Genomic DNA, 5,556 nt, shown 5'->3' on the forward strand with positions numbered 1-5,556 from the left:
CCAGGCCATGGGGACAGCCCTTCACAACTCATGAGAAGAACAGTTAGAGGGGAGAGGAGAGAATTGCCGAGCAAAACCTCTAATAATGTGTGATGATAAAACATCCCCTTCTCACATGGACTGCTCTCTCACAAGCGTACCAGGTCATTGAGGCTCTTTATTGGGCCAGGTTGCTCTATGGAGGAAAGCTGTGGGCCGGGTACCCCAGTGGCTGCTCTCTTTGTCTTGCGACTGCCACCAAGTAGCAGTCAAAGTGTGCTCCCTGCCACCCTGTCTGCCCATATCTGTGCACTCTTGCTTGTGCCATGAAATGGAGACCCCGCTCTCCCAGGGGGCGCTGGAAATTGGGGCTGTCCTCCCCTCACACCAGCAGATCTGCATGCAGCACAACGCAGAATCCAGGAATTTTGAATGGGTTTAATTATTTGTCCACGCACCCAATGTTCCCCCTGTCTACGCATGCAGTCAGGTGCTGACACGTGGAGTGTCAAAATCTCCTGGCGGTGTGTGTGTGTGTGCGTGCAAGCTTCACACGGAAGGAGGGACTGCAGCGATCCTTTCCTATTTTTTTTATCATGGAGAGTTGTGGGGTGCACACAAGCATTACCCCCCCTTTGTTGTGTTAGCTCAATTCATGATCATGCAGTCTGAAGGGAGACCTAGGGGTTTCAGTCTCATGGTCCTCCCTAGTAGACTGGCCCTCTCATGAGAGGGCAAGCTCAGCAGTAGGGGTGTGCATGGCTCGGAGTCCCCCCCGGTCCGGCAGGGGGGGACTCTGATTTTAAGCGGGGGGTGGTAGTACTTACCCCCCCCCCCCGCCGCTCTTCCGCCTCCAGCGCTGGTCCTTGGAAAAATCTTCTTGGGGCGGCAGAGCTCCTCTCTGCTGCCCCTGCCCCCATCGTTGTTCGTCAAGCCTTAACAGAGATGAGCGCTAGTGGCGCGCATGCGCGCTGTGCGGCGCACGCTCATCTCTGATGCTGCAGCGCGCGTGTCACATATGTCACAGTGATGTATGTGGCGCGGGTGCTGCAGCGTCAGAGACGAGCGCGCGCACCGCACAGTGCGCGTGCGCGCTGCTAGCGCTCATCTCTGTTAAGGCTTGACGAACAACTACGGGGGCAGGGGCGGCAGAGAGGAGCTCTGCCGCCCCAAGAAGATTTTTCCAAGGACCAGCGCCGGAGGGGGAAGAGCGGCAGCGGGGGGGGGAAGTACCCCCCCGCTTAAAGTCACAGTCCCCCACCCAGCCGGACTGCCGGACCCCCGGACCGGTCCGGCGGTCTGTTCTATTATGCCGGACCAAAACCATGCACACTCCTACCCACCGGCAATCTGCATGTATGTCCCCTTGTTTCTTGATGCAATACCAGGAGGCCCGTGGCAGCACCAGAACAGAAACAGTGGGGAGCCCAGAAAGGGGCAAAATTAATTGCGGGGGGGGGGTTTGTCCCACATGTGGTTTGAGAATGAAAAATAATTTCTAAGGAAATAATTCGCTGAACTGATGGCACCATTATACACCACTTCTGTGTGATTTTTATTGATGAATTTTCTGAACTGATAGTGCCCACCAGTGTTTCCATAGAAGCCCCTTCTGTGTGAAGCCACAGCACAGAACCCTCAAATTTCAGAACTGGAAGGACCTTGGGTGTCTTCTAGTCCAATCTCCTGTGCCATGCAGGGAACTGATACAGTGTGATTGTCCAGCCTCTGTCTGAAAACTTCTAGAGAAGGACTGCCCATCACCGCATGAAGCAGACTGATTCCACCTAACAGATAACACCTATCAGCTCTTACAGTTAGGAAGCTGATGTAATGCTGAGTAGAGGCATTACAGAGGCATTACAGAGCCATATATATATATTCTTGGATATATATATATGGCTGCCCAAAGTAGCACTGCTGCAGCCACCTGGGGATAGGTTTCCAATCACCCACCCTGAATTTGTGCCTACCACAATATAGCTGAAATGCCCTCCCATTTTCACCACCGAATGAGGTAGTGAAAGGGGTGCATTTGCCTCCATCCTATTATAAGCTCTAGGTGCACATTAAATGCCGATGCAGCTCTGGAATGGAGTCAGAGATTATTATAATAACCACTCATGGCAAATCTGCCTTACATTATCCCAACAGTAAAATTCACAAATAATGCTGCAAAATTGCCACATTTTTGGATAATTACATACTAAAAAAATTCAACATTTCACTTGGGAACAATGATTTTTGAAAATAATCATGCCGAAATTATTTTTAAAAGCCTGCTTTCCAACATTCCACCCCCAAATGGCTCTTAAAATGTTATCTTCCGAATCTGACTACATTGCCTTTTCCTTTCTAGAGCTTTCAGTTACATACATTTTGTGTTTTGAACTTTTTCTGGAAAACAAATTGGTCCCTCTGGATCTTTCCTTGGGTGATCCATTGCAGGATGCCGTTCTAGCAGCTTCTGAATGCTCCTATATGTATGGCCCTGGTTTTGCCTCCCTTATTTTCTTCTCTGCCTTCTGTGTTAGCCTTTCCCCTACCTTTTACCCTAATTCTTCAGCAAACTCTCCATCCTTCTGGTGATCCTCACACCTCACCCCTTTACTGACAGGGCACCTTTATGCACAGTGTTACAAAGCCATAGAACTGAGTCCTCAGTTTCCTGTGGACATTGACATGAATGGGGAAATCTGCAGAAACCCTGCTGCTACATTTTCTGCTTCAAAAAAGTGTTGGGGCTTGCTCTGAAGTCTGCAGTATCCCTGGTGTGCAGCGCTATAGTTCTGTAATGCTGTACATCAGGTCAGCCACTGTCAAGACTTGTCTCTTTGCTTCTTCTTGTTTGTCTTGCACCTTTTTGAAAACTTGGCTTTTGATACCATGGAGGACAGGAAGACAATACAACAAATCACACTCTATGCAAACATCTAGAGAGAATTTGACCCCCACACCAATGTAGATGCCCTTCATCTGAAGGGTTAAAACACAAACTTTGTACTTTGGAATAAGACTACTCAATTTTAGTTCTACTCTTAAATCAGAAGGTAAACATATTTTCAAATCTATGATCAATACCCTAAAACATGTGGGTAGAACTTTAAAATGCTCATTAGAGAATTTAGTTATGCTCACTATAGCTGAAATTAAGATGTGATGTATTGTTAAATATCCCAACTAGAAAAAGCTCACCCCTCTGAGAAATTTCAGTTGTCTTATCAAAAGATTGCTTGCTTCTGTTTTCCTCAGATGTTTCTGCTGAGCAAGAGTCTCCAAGTTTACCTCAATTTTCACTTCAGGTACATTTTAGTTAACACTGAAAAATTATACATATATAAATTTCTACACAGACAGACAGACAGACAGACACACACACACACACACACACAGAGCCACTTTCGGACATCATGCCAATTGCCAAACTGGAGGCAACCATGCCAGAGGTGTCGGTTTGTGGTTGTCCAAATGCAGGAAACATTGGTTCAGTTAGAAAAGTGACCTGAGGTTTCTGGACACAAACCTGAATTGGCACCCTCAGTTCCTCCTTGGTTTCGCCACAGAAAATTCTGGTTGGAAAGCAGTGGAATGTCATCTAAAGGCTGCCAGCTTTTGGAACCGGAGTTGTGAGTAGGAAGCTCCTCCTTCTCTCCTTCTCCAATTAGCTGCCACATTTGTCCTTCATGAAAAGGAGGGAGCCTGTGCAGCCAATTCCTCCCATCCTTTCAGGCTCCTAGACTCCAGAATGGGATCATCTGGGAGTGTGGTGGGGGAAATGGGTGGAAACCGTAGGTCCACTAGTTTATATAGCCTTTAGAGAGAATTAGAGAAAATCATGGGAAGGAACCTCATCAATGATTATTAGCCATGACAGGTGCTCTGAAGATTTGGCTTCCAGTAACCTTAAGTGGCGCAGCAGGGAAATGCTTGACTAACAAGCAGAAGGTTGCCGGTTTGAATCCCCGCTGGTACTATATTGGGCAGCAGCGATATAGGAAGATGCTGATAGACATCATCTCATACTGAGTGGGAGGAGGTAATGGCCAGTCCCTCCTGTATTCTACCAAAAGAAAACCACTGATGACAGACATCCTAACTAACCAAATTATATCCCTAAGGGTTGCATGACCCTCAGGGAGATAATTTCAAGTGGCACCGAGCAATTCTAGGAGAAGAGGAGAAGGGGAGATTGGTGAAATAGCTGAACCAAGACTGCAGTGGTTGTACATGTGCTCCTTTTGCTTTCAGTGTTGATAAGGATATTGGCTACTGTAAGGGGAAGCATTACAAAAACATGTGGTACATTCCCACTTACTGTACATTCCAATTATTTGAATGCCATGGATCAAGGGATAAGTACAAGATCAGCTAGTGAATTTCACCAGCAGTTTCCTGCCATAACACACAGACACAGATACAGAGACCGACAAGACAGACACAAATGCAGGCACACACTTTGACTTGGTGCTTGATGCTAATTTTTTTCTCAGAGAAATGATTTCAGAAAACAGGTATGGCCAGGAAATATGACTGCTGCCATCTTGATATATGTCATCCAGGTTCAATGGTTGTGCTGTGCACACACAGCTAACAGGTGAGATAGTTGTGGTCATGTACTTTTGGGCACCAGCATAAAAATGTGGCCAACATAACTATCAATCACAGTGAGAACAGAGTTAAAGGTTAAGGACATGCCATCAAACCTCTAAAAATAATAGAAAAGTTAATGGCAGGTGAAAGCTTGAAGGGAATTGAGAAAATGATTTAGAAGCAGAGGTTCTAATTCTAAATACAACCAAATACAAGTAACAGAGACTTGACTTCCTAGTTAGGTAGTAGTCACATCAAAGGTGAAAGCTTGAAGAAGTTATTACTTAAGAGGTTATGGAGTAGGGATGTTACTGCACTTATCCACAGAAACTGCAGCTTCTGTTGTATAACGCTGCTCAAGAAATATGCATGAAGTATGTATATGGTGATCCATGATCGATTTTACATAGTTCATAGCATGCAGGAAGTCATCTTTGTCTTCCTGATCTGAATACATTTTAACGATATGGGTAGCATCCAGACTAGTCTTGCACTAGTGTAAATGCTGTCGCACTAGTGTAAGGACAAAGCATACGGTCTTTGAACAAAGAACTTCACCTCTGTTCCAGCTTAGTTCTTGCACTAACCAATAGGGATGTATAAACTGGCTTGAGTTCAAACCAGCTCAGCTCGAAGGTTCGAGCTCGAGCCGGAACAGCTAGCCAAAAGATAGAGCCGGTCCAAGTTCAAACCGAGTCAAGCCTGGTTTGACCAGAACCAGTTCAAATGTGGCTCTAAGCTTTGTGTCTCCATTTTGTCAAGCGGTGGCCATTTTGTGACATGTGTCACTTTCAGTGATTGGCCAGGCTGCAGCTGCCCTGATTGGCCATGTGTCTGGCCCTTTGGATGGCTTCAAAATTGTTCCACTCAGGAACAACTGTCACCCAATTGGCCAGAGGGGAGGGACGAGGGGGGAGCTCCATAAGGAGGAGGATTCAAATTCTATTTAAGGCCACCCCTGTTGCCTAGCAAATTCACTCTGCTGAG

Source organism: Hemicordylus capensis, chromosome 2, assembly GCF_027244095.1.
Source record: "Hemicordylus capensis ecotype Gifberg chromosome 2, rHemCap1.1.pri, whole genome shotgun sequence".
Taxonomy (NCBI): Eukaryota; Metazoa; Chordata; class Lepidosauria; order Squamata; family Cordylidae; genus Hemicordylus; species Hemicordylus capensis.